The sequence below is a fragment of the Xiphophorus couchianus genome, chromosome 5, assembly GCF_001444195.1.
Source record: "Xiphophorus couchianus chromosome 5, X_couchianus-1.0, whole genome shotgun sequence".
NCBI classification, from domain to species: Eukaryota; Metazoa; Chordata; class Actinopteri; order Cyprinodontiformes; family Poeciliidae; genus Xiphophorus; species Xiphophorus couchianus.
Genome location: NC_040232.1, coordinates 19,978,322 through 20,000,121, shown reverse-complemented (window position 1 = coordinate 20,000,121; position 21,800 = coordinate 19,978,322). Strand labels below are relative to the sequence as shown.

General features: G+C 35.8%; 1 long non-coding RNA gene across 1 annotated transcript in view; it reads left to right on the top strand.

The window, feature by feature from the left end:
- Positions 1–7,514: 7,514 nt before the first annotated feature.
- Positions 7,515–21,800, top strand: part of LOC114144072 (uncharacterized) — a 30,140-nt gene continuing 15,854 nt past the window's right edge. Inside the window, exons 1-3 of the long non-coding RNA XR_003595398.1 lie at positions 7,515–7,623; positions 9,356–9,407; positions 14,215–14,355. This is a non-coding gene — a long non-coding RNA (uncharacterized LOC114144072). The remainder of the gene's footprint in view (positions 7,624–9,355; positions 9,408–14,214; positions 14,356–21,800) is intronic.

Here is a 21,800-nt window from a genome sequence, read left to right as displayed (position 1 = left end):
GGACTTTGGACCACACAGTCTAGTTATTTTTCTTCTTAGCACAGGTTGATGGTTCTTACTTCTGGTTCATTTGTGATTTGACACCAAGAATGTGACATTTTTAGTCCATGTGTAGAATTTGTAATAAATCGCCATGTTTTCATTTAGGCTTGTTTATGAAATTTATATTACTTTTTTTTTACTTTTACTTTTAGTTTATATCTCTAAGTGAGAAAGTTTGTGTTTTCCAAGAGACACTTAAGGAATTTTGAAGCTCAACAGACCTCTATCTGACTTAATAAGGACCTTTTTCATTTTGAACTGTGGCTAAGAGAAATGGACCTACATCTCATGTCGAATTTATATCAAAGATTAAACGGGATTTCATGGATTACTACTGTGAGGTTTATTAAAACGCTGCTAAAAAAAGTGATAAAAAGTGAAATATTAAAATAACTGCTTCTGTTACAATCATTGACAGGAAATGTCAGGGTTTTGAAAAAATTATTTTATGTTAACAAAGTTGATATTATTTCTCAGGTTGAAAGTATTTTTTTCATCACTGAATAAATTTAAATGCTATCTTTTATGCATTTTACAGTGTTCAATTGTTCCACTGTACACCTTTACACCTGTGTGACTGTTGCTATAACTAACCTGGGAAAGTCTAAACCTAAAGAGACCTAAAGAAAAATAATTTTCAGTAAATGCCCCTCTTTTGTTTTCTTGGAGTCTCAAAACTCATGCTAAAAACACAGGGGAATCATCAATACACTTCTGAGCCTTTCCAGCAAGAGCAGTCTGTCAGCTGTTTGCGAGGCTTGTGCAAACTAGAGGTAAGAGAATCTCTAAAAAGGTTAAGATTCAGCAGTGATGCTCTAATGTTAACTTACATTACATAACTTTGTTATCTGGGGGTGTTGGCTGACAAGTCGCCTGGGGTCCATTCAGGTTCAGAAAGGACCAACAACGCAGCATCAAGAGGTGATTTGAAGCCACTTCATACCCACAGACCAAGAGAGTGGCAAGCACTCACCTTTGGATGAGAGCCATCAATCTAAGCCACTGGATGACATTTTTGGCTGCAGTGTGACCTTTTGGAAATTCACAAGTCAGCAGGGAGGTGGAAATTAGGGGCAAATAAGTACTTAAAGTTTTCTAGAAACTTTCTGCATGAATCATGGTTTTAACACTTTTCTTTGTGTAAAACAGTAACTCTCCATGGAACTCTATTTTCCCTTATAGCTGACTAAGTAATGAAATAATATAGAAAAGGGCTAATAAAACTATTGAAACAACAAAAACAAATTTATAATGAACGTGTATAATTTTTTCCCCTTTTAATCATTTTTTGTTTTCTTCAGTTTAAGATATAACATAATTGATTAAGTACAGCAAATAAAACTAAATGTAAAGCCTGACATATTTCTGTATCTCTCTCCTGCAAACTCACCATGCACCTGTGCATTATAAGGACTGCATAGTCGCTGATTGTCAGGCTATTTGGACTATGTATTACCATATCCCTGCTGGGAAATAATGTATAACATTTACATTTATGAGGATCACTCAGGCTTTTCCAACATCTGTCACTGCTGTATTAATCAATATTCTGAGACTAATAAAGCGTCAAAGGATGTGTGATGTAAGAGGTGCTGCCAGTGGTGGCAAATCAACAGTGAATAGTTTCCTAGCTCTGGACTATCCTTCAGCTTTTGTGTGACCCTGAAATGTATTTAGATCCAAGACCATTTAGTGCTCCATGGGTCATCCAGTAGATTTCAATTGTATCCTTTTACAAACAGGATAACAGAGCATTGATTTATGGACTGCTGTAATGTGGTTTGTATTCTTTTTGTTTTAGATTAGCTGTTTTGAACATTTAAGACTGGGTTTTCTTGTTTGTTTTTTGGGGAGTGGAGGGATTGTTGGAGCTTTCAGGTACCAAGCATTTGGTCTTTGTCCATTTTAATGTCTAATTACCAAAACACAAAGTACGTCCAGTTTGCCAAATAAGATCTGAACCAGTTTGGCAATTCTGCTTGCCTTTCCAAGTGTCAACTACAAAATGAACAGCAGCATTAAATACAATACGGGATCCATTTAAATCCGTACGGTTTCATTGGATCATTGAAACACAGCGACGTTGTTTTTAAAGTCTTTACCAATGCAGTCTTGAATGCTATGTTGTGGTAAAACTTGATTGCATAGAAGAAAATATATTTTTGTAATCTAAAAAGCACTAAATTTGTTCAATAACTGTCTTTTAAATTACCTTCCCCAAAATTCTTAGATTAGATACAGCTGTTGTAATTACTTATGAAGGCCTTTAGACTAGTGTGTAAAAAAAAAAAAAAAAGTTTCATCACTTCAGTTTTTAAGGGCTGGTGGAATGTGACCCAATTGAGTAGAAATATTTCACATCTTCTATTTTTTTATGTCTAACACACATCAGTATGATGATGCAAAAAGTAAATTAAACTCACTTTCAACATAACCTTTCTAAAACAATAGAAAATATTCTAACACCAAATTCATATCGGCCATAAAAACTGTAATACAACTAACACAAACAGAGACATAAAAAATCTGCACACATGAATAAATCTGATCATTACTTAAAAAATTCTGAGAGCATCCCGCTTAACAGAGCACCGTTTAATCATGCCTGTGTGAAGTTCACAGAAAAAGGCCCCCTATGCCGAGGAAGCATTTTAACAAGATCCGCTGTTAAACTGACAACAGTTCCAGTGAGTACTGCTTCCTTCCAGTACCTCGGATTTCAACTAAAAATTAGGGAATGTGAAAATTAAAAGAGATTAACAAGGAATATATGCTAAAAAGGGAAATAATCGCCTACGGCATTTTGAGGAGGGGATCTGAGTTGTGCTGTGAGACGGTCGTGTCACCTTCTGATAAAAAACCAGAATTGAAATGGAGAAGGGTAAAAACTGAAGTACAGTTTGGAAATGACAAAGTAGAACACAAAGTAAAAAAAAAAAATCTACTTCGAATGTGAAGTAAGCAGGCTTTCAACGTGTTGAACCATTTCAAGCTGAAATGAAACTGTGACCAGAGTTTATTCAGCCTTTCTTGACTCTGTTCACACAGCTGACGAGGTCCAGGTGCCTCATTTCCACAAACACCCCACATCCTCCCCACCAGCACTTCAGACAACACACACAATTCTTTTTTTTTTTTCCTCCTGGTGTGAAAAAAAAGCTGTCTAACCTTTCAGCACCAGCTTATTAATATGCGTCATCGCTAAAAGGCAAGAAGTGAAAATGTCTCATTTAAATTTTTCAACGTGGAGGAGATGGATGTGGGCTTCCATTAAAGGCACCTTTCTCTTCTTTATAAACACACAAGTACACGCTTGCTATCGTACGTACAACCCCTGGCAGAGTTCCACGCAGCGACGCAGGACTCAGTGATTAAAAGGGTGGCAGTGAATCTCAATCTCAGCACGTTCTTAGCAAAGCTGACATTTCGACTCTTTGCTCCTCTCCTCTCTGCTCCTGCTTCTTCAGTGAAGTACTAAGTGGTTATTGGAATATCTTAGGTTTCTCTCTTTTTGTCTGTTATTCCTTCATATTTCTATAGTTTTCTTTCAGCTTTTACTTGTAAAATTTCTTGACCTCTTACCTCGTTTCTTTTAGCAGCTGCTCTGTCCTCGTTCAGGGTTTAGGCATTTTGAAACTAAATTGTGCTTTGCTAATATAAAAAAGGTAATTCTGTGAAAGTGGATGCAGATTTATCTATACTTGTAGTCATTTTAGGAAAAGCAATTCTACACTTTATACCTTACGTTTGCCATTTCAAACTGTTGTGTCCACAAAAGTAGATATGAGTAAAATTGTTGAACATTAAAAGTAATAGGAAACATTTTTTATTATAATTGTAATTACTGTCTGAGTAAAGGATTGGTAAAGCTTGACTGTTTGCATATTTAAATTGAATTACAAAAGTGTATAAAACTAGAATTTTATTTGCTTTATGGTGTTGATTTTTGAAGATAACTAATATCCTAACAACTCAGGCTTGATGACAAGAATAAGATGTTACAAGTTTCATGACTACTTTGAAGAAACTCTTTGGAGATGGAAAGGAAGAAGTTTCCAGACTGACAGAGCCATCTCCTCAGAGAACCACATCAGGACAAGACAGGAAAATGACTGAGGGGTCCAACTTGTGCTGTTGTCTTTAGAAGGACCATTGCTAAAGCTTAACAGTGGTCAAAAATGTTTATGGAGAAGGATGGACTTTATATACAAGTACACCATTTAAAATTTTAATAAAAATAGAGTGAACATCCAATATTTTCTTGCTATGGTATTGTTTAACAATGTGGAGTTGATTAAAGTATAACAAAAAATCTTTTAACGCTGCTGTTTATTTTCATAAACCATTATGTGCTTGAGTTCTTACAATTTTAATGTGGATGTGAAAGGCTTGTTTCCAGTTACAAGGGTTGACCCAAACAGTAGTTAGGTTTAGCAGGCAAATTCAATTACCTGCAATTAATTGGTTTGGACAGGCCAGACTCATTTGAATAGGCTTTATTCTCTTCATAAAAATAAATAAATAATTATATATATGTAATTTATATATATATATATATATATATATATATATATATATATATATATATATATATATATATATATATATATGTAAACAGTACTGCATTTATATTGTTAGTCTGATATTACAATCTTCTGATTAGCTGAAATATTTTGGATGCAAAACAAGTAAAATTCGTAAAACAAGAGACCATTCCGTTTAGACGTCAATAAGAAAAACATTTGAACATCTAGCTTATAGATTTAGCACAATTTAGCTTCAAAATATCTAAGCCTTAAACTAGAACATAGCAGCTGCTAAAAGAAACGAGGCAAGAGGTCGAGAAATTTCACAAATAAAAGCTGAAAGAAAACTATACAGTGTACACGTGGGAGCTTGTTTTCCAGCTTGGATAACACTGAGTAGAAATGATAATGAATGAGATTTCTGGTGTCTCCTGAAGTCCTCAGATAACTTGTCAATGCTCATTAGGCTCTGAAAAAAATATAACTGATGAAGTTTATAAAGATTAGAGTCCAAGAAGCTGAAGTCAGATATGGTATTTGAAAAATGAGGAAATTCAAGGAAAGGGTTACACTTTGAAGGAGTGATCAAGCACTAAAGATCACTCAAAAAAAACCCGTAATGTCTGAAAGGTTACAAATGAAAACAGAGTAATTGTTTAGCAACTGGACCCATCACATATCGACTAATGTTAGCATTTGTGAGTGTTTATTGGAAGTGCTGTCCTCGCCCACAGCACTCACTGCACTCTCTTTGGACGATCTCTTAACCACAGTGGCAGCCTCATTCTGCTGCAGCTCTTTTATCTGGTACCTCTTAGCTCTAAATATTGTCTGTCAGTTTTATCGACATTAGACAAGCTGCAAGCTGCAATTTTATTTTGCATTTCTAAATTAATAGAGGAGTGAAATGCATATTTTATTTACTTTACCAACTTTGATTTATTGAGTATTAGATTTAAGGTAACGGTCCAAGTCCGATAGAAATCTCCACAACTTCCTTTAAAGCCTTTCTCACTCTTGTGTCTGTTTTAAAGAGAGTCTAATATACTGTATATTTTTTTATCTGGTTTTGTAAGCATTCATTTTATTCAACAGCTTTCATAAATTTAATCTGTAATATGATAGATTTACTGTATTGTATACAGCAATATTTTTTGAGCATTTATTTGTATCAAGTTTTATGCTGTTTTTTTTTTCCTCTTACAGTTTGCATTGTGCTACAAAATTGTCAACCTACTTATAAATATGTTCATATACGGTACAAGCACTCAATCCAAGCTTGGACTTCTTTTGCATGAATTACTGTATCAAAACATGAAAGTGATCAGCATGTGGCAGTGTTAAGGTCTTAAGGTTTTCTTAAGCATGGGAACCTTAAAAAGCTACCTTTAGCTTGTCTGCATGGTGAATCTAGAGACTACCCCATTGATTACTAGTGATACTTAGGTCTGGTCACTTTGTTGTCCAATCAACCATAGGGATGCTGTTGTAATTAAATCAAGTATTGGACTTTGGGCAGGTCCCGATTTCACACTGGACAGTAAATGTAGCGTCTCCATAAAGCTTTTGGCAAAGCTATCCATTTCTTTGTGGGTAGTTGCACAGACTTTCGACTTCAGGAAACACAATAGACGGACACCAGGAGATAATATTTCACCCCAAACCATCACTTACTGTGGAACCTTCACACTGGATATTAAACAACATAGAATCCCTCTCCAAACTCTGGGCCCTTGATTTCAAAATTCTATACAAAAAAAAAAGGAAAACTGAAAAAAGGGCATTAGATCATTGAGATAGATTGAGATAGACTGGAAAAAGTCCAGTTCTTTTTCAAAATAACCTATTGGTAAGACTCTTTTGACATTGGTGTAGCCAAAGTCTACATCTGTGTGTAGAGAGTCTTAAAGAGTTTTTTTTCACAAAACATTTCACAATATAAATGTTTTGTGAAAAAAACTTGTTAATCAAGCTTCCTCTGAGCTCATTCAGGCAATTTACAAATCACAAGGAGCAGATGTGAGCTTTCAGAAATGAAGTCAGCAGTTGTGGGATGGCAGGGGATGACAGGAGTAGCACTAGATATAAAACACATGTGGAGCGTCTCCCATTGCCTTTCTTATTAAAAAATAATGGGAAGCAAACTCAGTGATCCTGCTATTGGATGAGAAATGCTTCAAATTTATATTATTTTTTCCATCCCTCACTTGTATTATCAGAAATTATTTATAATCCTTTTTTAAACCTTTAAACTTTGCAGCTGACAGGTCTCACATGTTAGAAATGTTATTTTAGAAAGTCACTCAGCACATCACAGGTGTAACAGAGGAGGGAATGGCCTCAATCCCCTTTGCTGTGTCAGTTCTTTCACGCAGAAATGGGAGGGAAGATATCTTTACAGTGTTTTGTGAAATGGGGTACTGAGTCCAGTAGCCCCTTTCACAACCATGCCTTCTCATGGACTGCAGCCATGCCTTATCAATCTCAGCCAAATTTGCCTTACAATGCTCTCAAAGCTGCAATTTCCCTGTTGCCTGTGCACTGTTTTTCTACAACACATTTTTTCCTTCAGCTTAATTTTCTAACAATGTGCATGAACATAACTCTGTGACAAGTCAGATACTAGAGGCCTTGTGTGCCAACTGTTCTTTTGAATGATATCAGTGGGTTTCTACTGGACAACTCTCAGGTCAGCAGTCTTCCCAATGCTTGTGTAGGCCATAACATGACCATAGCACAATACCTCTCAATTATGATGTACTTCCTATTGGTGTCATGTATAGACAGGTGAAAACAAGTTGTTATAAGTAATGAAAAGACAATGTATAAAAATAGCCACCCCAACATTATTTTTCTTTTTCTATCCTTAATTTAGTGTTGTAATAAGTTATTTAGTGTTATTTAAGTTATTCAGTGCGATTCACTTACAACCGCTAGGGGGCACTTGTCACATTGATGGCATAGCGAAGGTTGGGAACACAGAAGAAGAATAAACCTTCGCGTTAAGATGCTAATGGAAGCTCAACATGAGTGTCTCATTCCTTCTATAATTCAGGTCAGTAAAAATGTACTATGATGCATATTATTAAGGAGGAAATTTATTAGGTTAGCTTAAATTTTGGAAACAGCATGGCTCTCTTTTCCTCCTGTTAGCCGGGTCCCGAGCGGATGCCGTCACGGCTGAGACAAAACAGACGGCGAGGCTCGATGACGTCACAGAGATACAGAGTTTAATTCAATAGAAAACACCGTATGAATTTAACAAGAAAACTTCAGAGTACAAAGAAGTACATTCTTTACCTGAGACAAAAGAATTAAAAGAAAAGAACAAAGGCGTCTTTGGAGACAGCTGAGGCTTAAAAGCAAAACAGGGCAGTTGTCTGAATTCTTATTGTTGCGCATTCCCTTTTTCTAGTGAAGGCGTTTCTCTTTGTTAATATATGCGAATAGGGCGTACCCCTGTTTTGACCAACCAAGAGCTACCTTGGAAAAAACTTAGACCTTCCCCTAAGTTTTAATGACAAATATCAAGAGTCATTTTAGTTATTAAAGTTATAAGTTATTTTCACAAAACCTATCTTGCTCCTCTGCAGTCAGCTTCTCCAAAGATTTGACCCTTTGCTTTATCACAAACAATAATGAGATAGAAGTCTTTTTCAACCTGTAAAACATAACATTCAAATCATTCTCTTTTGATTCCGATATTGTCATAGTTAGTACATTTTCAAATACATTCGATTTACTAGATTAGTACTTGTAGCTTGGGTAATATACTTTAATCTAACACACTATTGCTACCAATATTAAAAAGGTATATCAGAAATTAAACCTTAAGTGTTCCCAAAATTCCTAAGTTGTGATCAACTCCAGATGCAACTCTGAGCTCCTGGGAAACCCCCGACCTCTGACCTGTGAGCCGAGGAAGATATTCTTTATGGCCTACTAATTTAAAGCCTTTCAAGAGCATAGTGTTTTATGGCTGCACTAAGTTACAGCCCTGCCAGGAGAATGTTTATCTCTGATCGTTTACCTTGCATCAGCTTGTCCAAATAGGAATGTTGATCTACTTAAACGCACATGGCATTAGCTTAACTATATTAAACAATCAAAAATAGCCATATTTCCTTAACAATATGTGTCGGTTACTTTTAAGAGTTAAGAGGTTATTGAATCGAGTGTCACCAGTGAGTGACGTTGTTCAGTTTGTGATTAGTATTGTTTAAAAAACGGGACACATTTCTGGAGACTAATTAATGCTAATGCTAGCGCACTGTGTTGAGCTAGCTGAGAAACAGCTGAATTCACATTGAACTTATTGTATTTTGCAGTTTTTGTAATGGTTCTCACACAAAAGGTATTGTTTTGACGTCTTTATTTATCAAATGTACATTTCTTTATTTTATTGCAAAAACCAGAGAAACCATATTGTTGTGACATTCAGTGAGTAACGGCTGTACTTGTGTGAAGCTTAGTGAAGAGACACAGCATTAAAAGAACAATACGTTTTTTGAGTTTTGTAGATAGAGCACAGTTTGTGTAAGAGATAAAATGTTGTTATTCTGTTAAAACAATGTACACAATTAAAAGCTAAAGTGCTTAAATATTGAAGTATGTTTTATTTGTATATTCATAATGGTAATCGAAGCATGTTAAACGAATTCTCGTTCGGTATTACAGTCACTTGGTGAAACCTAAAGCATTTGATATGAAGCATTGTATATTTAGTTCATTAGATGCTAGATGCTAATGGATGCTCAATGTGTGTGTCTCATCTTTCTATATCACAGCACCACACGTTGAGAGAAGAAATTATCCAAAATTACCCTCAGTCCATCCAAGGTTGGTGGGTAACACATGCAATGTTCATATTTTCTGTAAAATAGAATTTTCAGTAGTATATAAACATAATTGCAAATATTTTTTTTAATTTTAATAATTCCAGTGATGTGCAAAGATTGAGAAAACCTCAAATGATAGAAACATTGTAATAAAGATTGCTCAATATATGATTTTTTTTGTATTTATTTAGTCATTTTCTTGCTGCCCTCATGTAGGATAATAGTTGTTAACAGCACATTTGCAAGAGCACAGCCTTTGTTAGAACATGTCAGACCCTGCTGGTAATGTTCTGCATAAATGACTTTTTTGTCTGCTCCACAGCCTGAGATCTCAGTCATTCTTTTGGACTGTTGACAGCTCACAGCTTTTACAATCAGACCAAACAACCACTTGCACAGCTTTCGTCAGCAGCACATCTGCGTCTAAGGGTCACTAATGACCTCTTGATACATGCCAGAGCTGGTGAGTGCACTACATTAGTGCTGCTTGACCTAAAAGCTGCATTCAAGCTTCTGACCGTGACATTCTTGTTGACAATCTAATCCATTCCATTAGCAATTGTCGTACAGCTTTGGATCGGTATTTAGCTGATATTTTCGGGTCGCATTATGCCTTGGGCTATTATGCTTTGTCACACTGACATGTTAAATATAGTAAACCACAGAAATTAGTGCTAGGCCCGTTTTGTTGTCTGGTAATCATCGCTGTTGTTGCTTCCATTTTCCAGGAGCTACATGAATTTTCATTTGCCAGTAAAATATCATTAATATTTTCACCTTGAAACCTCACTGCAAGTAACAAAATCAAATAAATACAAAATTATTCAGTTAGATGGAGTTTTATTTAATAAAAGTCAGGACTTAAATGGGGATTTCAAACTGTTTTCAATTGAGGTTTTTGGAAAACATGAAGGTGGACATTCCAGCAGTTGAGCTTAAAAAGCTGGACTTTCTTAAAAAAAAGTCCAGGCTTTTTTTAAGTGTGTGCTCTCGCTACACACGCTCCACATTTAAGATGTGTAAAAAGGCTTACTGGAAATTTTTTTTTTTTTGTACAGAGGCATATACTCACAATGGAAAGTTTAGAAATTTTAAACTTTTAATTTGATTACATTTATTAAGTGAGGAGAGAATTTAAGAGTTTACAAAAATAGTTACTGCAGGTACCATTCCTGTTGTTATTTGTACAGCTTCCTTTTGGAGAATATGATAGCCCTTAGTCTTGTTATCTAATATAATATTTCTCAAGACTGGAGCATACACATACCTTTAAATTACCCAGCACTGGTTTCTCTCCTTTACTATTTCTGTTTTCCATTCGATTTAAGTATGGTGATTGAGATAAGAATAGCAGATGGATAATTTGTGTTTGGCGAAGCATCTCTGCATTTATCTGTATGTTTGGATCATTATCCTGCTGAAAACACAATAATGAACCACATTCCATTTTCTGTTCATGGTCAACAGGTTTTTATTTTAAATTTCCTCAGGTCTTCTGTGCTTGTGTTAGTTTTAATAAAATCTGCCATATGTTGCAATCAACAATACTGGGGGCAAAACAAATCCAGATGTATAAAACTGTCCTTACATATCATTGTTCACATATCATTTGCACATCCATGAGAAATGGAGATGGGTTTTGCTGGAGGTTTCTTCCTGTTAAAAGTTTTTCTGTCCGCTGCCATCTCGTAAAACTCAGTAAGAGGGATTACTGCAAACGCTACACAGCTTGACAAACAAAAGCAGGAGGAGAGTCACTTTAACTTCTTACAGGAACTGTAGAGACAACAGGTTGTCTGTATGGCCCTGTGTTATTCACATTGAGAAGGGATTAATATCAGTTAACAATTATTGTCAATTATCCCAAAGTTTACCCACAAAAATTTAACTGATTTTATTTTGTACCATCTTGTTATCAGTTCTTATTCTTGCTGTCTAGTAGAACTAATGTATCCAACCAGGCCACTTTGCCACAATGTCTAAACATAAATGGAATTGGTAGTAGTAAGGCTTGGTAACTCCGATACTGAAAGTTTATGCTAATTTACTATTTCAAAGCCTGGTAAAGCCTCTGTTAAAAAGAAATGAAATAAATGCCAAAATCAATAAGTATAATTATGCATTTATATAAATTTTATATGAATTTAACCCATGCCTGTGGGATAAATTCACAAGCATGGGTGAATTTAGATTAACATCTTGGAATCTGTGTTGTTAATGATGTTTGATATTTAGCTAACCATTGTTTGAATGGTTAGCTGAATATCTGAAGCTGGATTCAGTTGAAGGACAGATACATTTATGTATTCGTTTTTACTTCTGTATTCTATATTACAATTTATTAATTTTAGATCATATTTATCATTTTTCCATAATTTCTTAATCGATATAATGCCTCCAATTAAAAAAAAAAACATGAAGCCATTTATGCTCATGCTGAAATAGATAAATGATAAATGAAGACTTTAGATTGACATATTTTGACACACCAGCCTGAATACCCGCTGCCATCATTTATTTTTCAAAAGCTCAGTACTCTTCAATTATATCCTCTCACCTCGTCACTCCTCCCTCCAGAGTTCCATCGACAAAGTCTTGTTCTGCTGTTGCCGAAAAAAAGCTTATGCAGACTAATATGCAACTACTAAAGCTATAGATAAACATTTAGGTGGTAATTATAATTTGTTCTTGGGTTAATGATAGAGAGTTGCACCTGAGTGTTGAGCTAATGGTGTATGGGAGAAAATTTGTTGGTAAAAAATAATGCTGAGTAAAACTGTAAAACCAATAGGGAAATAAAGTTTAGCAGTAGAAATAAAATCAAAAAACAACAAAAAAAACCCTGTGAAGGGGCCAAGTGTAGTGGGCATCCATAATGTGTTTTTCTTTGTATTTTTGTATCTTTCTGAATGTTGAATTGCTTTGGAGACTGAGATTTTTTATAGCCTGGTTTTGTAGCTGCCCATTGCATGGATTTTGTTGATATTTCTACAACTTTGAATGAAATATTTATTGATTTTGAATAGCCATTCTAACAAGAGTGTAAGCAACAGATTTCAAAGCCTGTTGAAGATCAGAAATATGACCCCAAGTCCCTGACAGGTTATAGAGATGCGGTCAATGGAGAACAGAAGCTGAATAGATCAGCTAATAGAAAACTGAACTACTTTTTCCCTGATTGCTTTAGGGAATGTGAGGTCATTGGCAGACAAAGTGGAAAATTTTGGAGCATGGATAATATTATTCTGGGACTATAGGAAAAATAAAAAAAAAGGATTCTGATGAGACTTGTTTGCCGGAGCGTATCATGGACAGTGCTGTTCTTTCCAATATTTAAACTTTTCGAGATGGAAGAGGCTGCAGACACCTTGCCAGAAATGATGCCGGAAGCATTGCAATTCTTATTAACAACAGATGGTGTTACCCCCAATATGTTGCCATGGGATGGCTGCAGCTCCATGATAGAGTGGTTGTCTTATGCTTCGAGGCTTGAAGGTTCAGTGCCTGTTCCCTACTTCTGTTAAAATGTTCTTAGTCCCCAACAGGCTAATGTGTGTATGATTGTACAGGAACAAATGAAACAGTTGCAAATTTGCAACACAAAGTTGCTTAGGTAAAGAAAAACACAAGTGTAGATGTTGTTTAGCTCAGTTTAAAATAACAGTGAACACACACCTGGATAATTATGGGTAATGTTTATTTTGACCATTATAAATACCAGAGTCAAACCCACCTATAAAAAATGTTTTTTGAATGAAGCTGATAAGGACCATAAATGTGGGCTAACTGTAAAACTTAAAAGATTCGGTAACAGATTGCCATAAATCAGCAGCATAGTTGGTGGAAAATTAGACTCCACTGCAGACTTCTCCAGCACAGTGGGAAGCTATTCGGTAGTAAAACGGGGGAAAAAGAAGAGATAAGCAGATGATCAACTTGAGCCTAAGAATTCTTCCAAATTAATTACTATGTGGCTGACAATAAACGTCAGTCTAGAGTAGCCATCACAGTGCCCCGATCTGAAAAAAAAATACAGAAAAACAGATTGCCATGTGATTCCAAGAATAGTTGCATGTTTGACAAGTTTTGCACAAGTGGCAACTGATTTATTTATTAGTAGAAGATAAGATAATGTCTGAAACAACAAGATGCCTTCTTTTTTACAAAACACACAATTTAACTTTTTTTGGGCTATAATTTGATTTGTTTACTAAATTCAGTGAGGCGAGTCCTACATATGGTCAGAACTTATCTTAGCACTCCGTTATAGAAATGCAACTCTTCATAATTTAGTGTTAAAGTAGTAGTAATGACTAGATTTGCTGAATTTGATCAGAAACATTGAGGCTGGGAGAGATAAGCCTGTGTAAAAGATTATTTAAGACAATCTTTATATTAAATTAAAAAAAATTGTTGTATGTATGACTGACTACTTGTGTATATGTACCGATATTTATTTTGATCGGTTAAGTCTTAAATTTAGCAGGGTTTCTTTTTTATTCAGTTTAACTTGTTGATGCACATACACTATTTTGTTCATTTATAGAGCGCCTCCTTCACACCAGAGCATATTCAATGTATGTTGTTCACCATTAAATGTTTATGTTTTTAGTCTGAATTTCTTGTCAATAACGTACTCACAATTTTGCCTGTAACGATTTTTTTTTATCATTCATTTCATATACCAGCATGTCTGTCAGTGACTCGACGTCCAACTTGTCCCTTTTTTGCTTCTTTTTCTTTCTGTCAGTCACCATGATGCTTCTCTTGACTTTTACCTCCTTGTTTTTGCCCTGCCTCCACTCCAGGGAGTTGAGCGAACACACAAGCAGGATCACAAATTATTAAACAACAGCCTGAACATCTCAACACTTCGATAAATGAGGAGTGCTGTGCAACAGATCAACAAAGAGGAGGATTACATAACCTGAACAGGGATTAAAGACATGGTAAAGTAGACAGGTGCTCTGAAGTTGAAGTTTTAATTTCCAGATTGATTTTATGTCATGTTTTTTTTTTGGTAAAAAGAAAAGTATCAGTGTAAGTATAAATGTCCGTGAATATACTGACTGACAGCACATTAGTGGGAGGCTTTAAATTTTAAATTCAGCCAGAATCCTCCCAGGCAATTAAAGGTTGTGTTCAGAGCCAAGAAGTCCAAATAAAATAACACACATGGATTCAGAAACAGGGCAGATGGATGCTTGCACACACACACATGCACGCACACACCCTGAGGATGAGGTGAAGGTGGCAAAACCCTTCATATCGCAGTGTGACTGTGCCTCTGTCTCTGTTCATGTATCGATAGACACACCATGCCCTCACGCCCCCCACACACACATCTACATGCACTCACCCACACTGCAGTGTTTGGCTCACAGTGGAAACACACTACAACACACATCCTCATGGACTCAATAAATCACAGCTCTGGCTCTCTATGTCCAATTATTGTAAGTACCTGCAGGAAATATGTGCTGGACAACGTTGACAGTGTGCTACTGCTTCCTTGAAAACAAAAGTTGCGTGAGAAAGTTGTAAAATGGATGTGATAAATTCAGCTGGCATTTTGTAAAATGTTCAGTGACTGTGTTTTTTTTCCCCATTAACTTCCCCAAGAAGTTAATTTAACTAACCATAGCCAAGGCCATGGACAGATGGACAGTAGGAGATTCTACAGCATCTGCCTTTTACCTAAGAACCAAACATGTCCTCTTCTCAAATACCTTTTTTTTAAGTGTATGGCCCATGGCAGAATTTCTGGATTAAGAGCCTATATTACCAGTGCCCCATTTTTTTGTAATTTTGACTGACAAGAATCCTCCACCTCTCCTCCCTTGCCTTTTATGTCAAATACAAAAGTTAAAATTTCACTTTCCTCAGTTTTGTCTAAACAAAGCAGACCAATCAATTACATATCATTCCCCACTATTTATTCTATGGCCTCCACTAGTCACCAGGAGATAGTTTAAAATGTTGCTTTTAGATTATATTAGAAAAGAAAAGTTATTCATGTGTCTCAAAGATGTAGTTATGACATTTCTTTAATTGGCCCTGATGACTTCTAGTTGAGTCACATTAAAAACCAAATAATATTGAAAATAACTCCAGTAAAGCTCTCTAAAGTAAAAGTAGGGCTTGTAGATTAAATTCTATTTTCTATTTTTGTATTTGTAGTAATTATGATGTGATAATTTGAGTATTTTAACATATAAATAATATCTGAAGACATCTTCTTGTTGTCATGGCTTATAGTTAATCTTATTAATGATAAATATCTAAGAAATATTTTGTTCATATATCACCCTGGCTACCTGCAGAGGTGTATGATTCTTCCTATGGCCATGTACTATGCTCTTGGTTTCATTTTGAAGCTACATGGAGATTTGTACATGATTATGCTAGGATAATGGAGGACTTAACTACTTTATCAGGAAGTAGTTGTAGTTTGTTTAATAATAGGACTAGTTGCATTAGTTTCTTGAGCGTTTTTCATTCATTTTGGTGAGCGCATATAATATACTAGCATTGCACTTAAGTATATTGTACTATGAAGATTTTGTAGCTCTTTTTCTAGAATAGTTGATTAAAGCTGTAGAGTAGTCTTTTGCTACTTAGATTTATGAAGATAACTATTTTAGTTTGACCTACCTAGTAGATTTTTCAAGGTAATTTGCTTTGCTACATTATATGCTGCAGAGGACATTTTGAGATAAAAGTGCAACACCCTTAAATTAGATTGATCAGTTCTGAGAATCATGAACATTGAAAATTGGAACCACCCACCCTAGAAAAACAAGAAACACACAATTTCTTAGAATCTAGGAAGAACTTTTTTTATTTTTCTGTTGGTCATAAACATATAGAGCTTTTTCCACAAGTCTTGTGCCTGTGCCTGGGGTAAGAACATTTCAATTTCAATCAAATACCTTGTTTGTGTTTGAGCGAATCTGAGTTGCACTGTAGGGTGATGGTTAGCTTAGCAATCAAGACCTTCAGTTTGAAACTCTGACCTTTCTGTGTAGATTTTGAGCCTCCTCCAGGCAGTCCACTTTTCTCTGATAGTTCAAAAACATACATCTAAGGTCAATTGGGTTTGTCAGTATAAGCATGCATGGCGATTTCTGTTTTGCAATTGAGCCTCTGATAAAGTGGTAACCTTAGACCCACCTCTTGGCTCTTGAAAGCTGGCAAAGGCTGTGCACAGAAAACAAGGGATTTAAGCATTTATTTAGACATCTGGACATACCACAAACTTAATACCTTAATAAACAAAAAATGGGGGTGTTTGTTTGGTTTAGTCTGAAGTGAAAATGTCTATTGTGCAGAAATTGAAGGAGGAATGCACAAAACACTGAGTTTTGACTAGAAGTAATCCACTCGCTCCTCTCATTCTTGTCTTCAATATATATAAACTCTTGATTTATCTTTGCATCTTTGTGGCATATTTGCATCCACAGTCATTTAGCCCCCCTAATTCCAGAACATAATGAGCTAATGATGTTTTACTCAGCACTTATGCTTTCTTTCTAGACAGGGAAATTTGATTAATGTTTGTTTTTGTTCTTATTTTTTTAAAAGTCTGCATTGTAGAAATCAACAATTCAGTTTTATAGTTTTGTAACCATCAAACATATTCTTAAACCTGCCAAGACACAGACTTATTACTCTTCATTTATTGTACCCTATACATTCACCTTATATTTTTGTACTTTTGTCAAAAGTGTGTGTGATAAATCTTCAAGTAATTTTGCAGTTTGACGTAGAACACAGCATGGCAAACAAATTGATTTTGATGTTCTTGCAAAATGGAATCAAAAACTGAACATTGTGGTCTCAAAGTTTGAATTAAAACTAACACTGCACCTCATTGAAACACACCATATCCATTGTGTAACATGGTAGTGGCAGCATAATACTTATAGATGTTTTTTTCTCTAGCAGAGACTGGGAAGCTGATTTGAGTTGATGGGAAAATGGATAAAGCTAAACAGACAACCCTAGGAAAAAAAAATTAAAATCAAAGCCTGCAAATGACTTGGGAGTAGAGCAGATAATCACTTTCCAGGAAGAAAACTACATAATTATACAGCCAGAGTGAAAGCCAAAGGCTTTTTATTAAGGCATATTCATTTATTAGCTTGTTTCTGAAAAAGAATAGACCTAAGTTCAGCTTAGAAATTGTAGAAAGGTGGAAAATTGCTGTTCACAACCTGAGATTAGGTTATTTTGGCAAACAATTGTCTAGATAACACAGACTGATATTGAAGACAAAGGTGATATTGAATAATAAGGCCTGGATACATATGTATTTGAAAATGTGTCATGTTTCCTTTACTACACAATTATAGGTTAGTTGGTTTGTCGCATAAAATCCCAATAAATTATACTGAAGATTGTGGTTGCAACATGTCAGAATACTGAAAAGTTTAAGGGCAAAGAAGACTTTTCACTGCCACTTAAATTATGTATGTGTTATTTTTAGTTTTTATTTAGCAACCAGAAGCTGCAAAATCAACCTATAAAATCCTATTTTATGTAATTGTTGTTCTCCTTTATGGATCATACCAGTGATCAAATAATTTAAAAATGTTAGTCAAAGTGGGATAACGATCACATTCACTCATTCTTTGACATACAAAGGTTTTATTTTAAACCATGGAATATGAAAGTCATATATATTAAGCATAGGAAGTCGTTGAAATGACAACAGCTATTTAATAGCGTTTCACTAGAATCAAACTTTTCCATTTTATGACAGACATGCAAAAAATACAAAAAAAGAAGACGTGTTTTCCCAGCATTCATCCTTGGAAATTTCAGTTTGGTTGCTACCCCAGTAAAAAAGAGTTTACTTGAGAACTTGTGAGTGTATATCCAGCTTCCATCACTGTAGAAACATTTATCACCACTGATGAGGTATGAGAGTGGATGAAGACCTAAATGAATAAGATTGAGAAAGTAAACAGGTAAATGAGTGAGCGAGCAGCTGACTAATCAAGTGAGGGAATGAGTAGGTAAGTGGCTATGCAGCTGACTGATTAAGTCACCAAACACTTAAGCCTACAAACCAGTTGATGCATTTTATATGCTAATGTGTAAGAGAGGAAATTGAGGAAAGAATATGGTGTGAAAAAAACGAATGGGGGAGTGAGAAGAGGTGGAAAACATGTGGAAGCAGGGCAGAGAAGGATGGGAACCATGGTGGGATGAATATGGGGAAGCTGAGAGAGAAGCGTGAAGCACTGGAGTGTGCAGGAGGTATGGGGAGAAGGAGTCACAGTGGCCGTGGAAGGTGGTGGTAATCAGAGGGCAGCCATGGGTGGTCAAGCTCTGTATATGTGTGAGTGTGTGTTGGAGTCGCGGTGTGACCAGTGCCCTGTGACAGACACATTGCTGTGCCCTCAAAGTGTGTCCGTCTGTGCACAGCTGTGTGTGTAAGCTGTATTTTTAATATGGGTGAATGGATTTTCAGATGCTTTTTCATCTCTCCTACCTATTTGCTGGGTGTCTCAACGGGTCGAGCTCCTCGACCAAACAGTGTGCAAAGAGGCGAAGAAGTTGCATCACGCTCCTGTCCAATTCTCAAAAAATCTTAGGTGCCTCAATAATCTGTCTTTTAAAACACAATTCAGTTATGTAAAAGACAACAAATAAATATTAATTTGCTACAGATGACTTTTAGCTTTGTGGCATAAACAGAGTCTGTCCGCCTTCACATTTTGTCACATTCCAACCACAAATTTCATCTGACAGATCAACAAAAATCATTGCATAATTTTAAAATTTAAAGAGGTGTTATTATAAAAAAATCAACTTCTATGAGTTTTCCATCAAGTATTCTATCATAATACTGACTATTTGTTCATTCTTGTTCTGCTGATAGTGGAACCTGTGCCAAAGTCTCAAGTCTTTTCTAATCCCTAACAGGAATCTCAGGCTGCATTTGTCTTCTTTTTTTACATTTTTTTTCACCAGCTTCACTGTCCCTGCTGTCAAAAAGCACTCCAACAGCTTGATGCTTTCACCACCGTGTGCACTGTAATTTTTGTGCCACACATGGCATTTTGCATTTCAGCAAAACATTTTAGGTTTTTTTTATTTCCCACGTTTGCAGAAGAGCAATATCCTTTCATGGCTTATTTGCAAATGTAATTCCCATTCTGGACATTCTTTCATTGAAGCTGGATTTGTGAAAAGTGCAAATAGTTGTTGTTAAAACATATAAGTGTCTTAAGTTGTATACCTTGGTCCTCCTTGTTGCTCTCCTAATTAGTCCTGTCCGTTCAGGTGGAGGTCCATATCTGTACATGTTTGGCATATCGCTATGCTATTTCCATTTTTGAATAACAGATTGGACGGTACTCTGTGAAGTGTCCAAAGCTTAGGGTGTTTAATACTCTGAGCCTGATTAAACCAACTCCACACTACCTCTGACCTGCTATTTCCATGCATTTTATAATCGCATTCTAATAAACCTCTTGCCTTTTACCAAACTGCAGCATTTGGGCTGAAATTAAATTATGCAAAGTTGGACTGGATTTAATAATTAGGTGAGGTTTGAAGACAGTTGTTGTCAACAGTTTCCATTTAGACATATGAGTAGTAAAGGGACCTCAAAACAAATGCAGATCACATTTTTTCAGGGCACTGTAGATTAGTACAGTTCTAAACATTATAAAAAACATTAAGTAATTAGTAAGTAAGCGAATATCACCTAAAACAAAATACCATAGCCAAATGTACTGCAGTAAATATTATCAGAGAGAAAATAAGAATACCACCAGCTGTTTGTACAGTGAATAACTCCGTTTACACATGCTGCATAACTGAGGGCAAAGTTTATCAACTGAGACAACTGACTTCCACAAGCTCCATTGTCTACTGCAGCTGGCCCTAAAAGGGCTCACACAGCTGAAAGCACAGCTTTCTGTGCCAAGGCCAAATTAAAGTTCAAATTACATCATGAGGGCCCTCCCAGGGGCTTTCCGCCATGCAGAGTTGTCTGTTAAATGCTTCAGATTTAGCAGGCAGATCCTCACTTTGTCCGCTTTTTTTTGTATTTCTAAAGCTCACGTTTTCTCTGTTCTGTCTTGCTTTTGTTTTTATATACTTTTTAAGTCAGTTTCTACCCAAATGTTTTATATGGGGAGAGGGCTACATGTTTTTCCTGATCTTAACCCAATATTCCAGGCTTACCCTTTTGTGCTAAAACATTTCATTTTATTAAAACTGTTTGACTTAATTTACTCAAATCTGTTATAAAAAGGTTTTCTAGCTTTGTGGCACAGAAAAGCAGTAAATCTTGTGAGCTATTTGTTGGTCAACTGCAAATTATCAACTTAATTTTGGATGTTTGTTACTCAGCTGAAATCTCAAAGTCACGTTCATGTTGGTTTTGAGCCACAGATCAATAAAAAAAGTAGGATTGTCAGGTTAAATTTGGCATTGTTTGAGCTTACAGTTGCAAATGATGTGATGTCAATTGTCAGGAAGCAGACCACCTGACATCTTTGTCTACATTATTGATGGCAGAGGAGATGGAAAACAGTTTTTGGCATAGAGAAGATTAGAACCAGCAGGAGCTGGAATAGAACAGTTACACTGAGACTGCCTCTGAAATTAACCAAAATCCAAGAACAGAACAAAGAGAAGAAGGAAAAATAACTGCCAGATAGAGCTGGGGAAAACACCAGGAGGGTTTCAAATGTAAGCAATCACATTACAGCAGTAACAACAGCTAACGACAACCAGAAAATCAGCATAGGTATTCAATATAAACATAGTGTTTGTCACCGCTATATACCACAGTAGCCTATGACTAAAATTACAGTAAATGATGCCTCAACAAAAATTTTTCATCTTCATCCTTTTGTGTGTGCACCTATTCCAAATTGCTTGCGGTGGGGTTTATGTGGAAAAAAAACAACAACTTGAAATCTCACTTCATTAACGTTTGTTAACACTTGCGTACCTTTATGTGTACAGACAGCTGAGGGCATGTAAACACATGGTATGATTTCCAATACACCACCTGCTGTCAGGATGCCTTGATGTGTGAATTGGATTCCCCTTGAGTAGAAAATATGGCAGTTTGCAGCCGCGAAAGGTGAAGTTTGGTGCAAAGTAGACGTAGAACAAAAAATTTAAAACTCGGAAACCATCAGAAAATTATTTGTGCCGAGTTCGCTCTGCATTCTGGTTTACCCACCATGTCTCACATGAGACAAACGGACAAACTGATACTAATCAAACACTGTTCCCTATATGGATAACTATAGACTGATGTATATAAATGTATAATGCAAATGTATGTAATGAGTTTTATAATTATGACCACACAGAAGTGGCTCAAACATACTTTGCTCTAACATCGTATGCACTTTTGTTC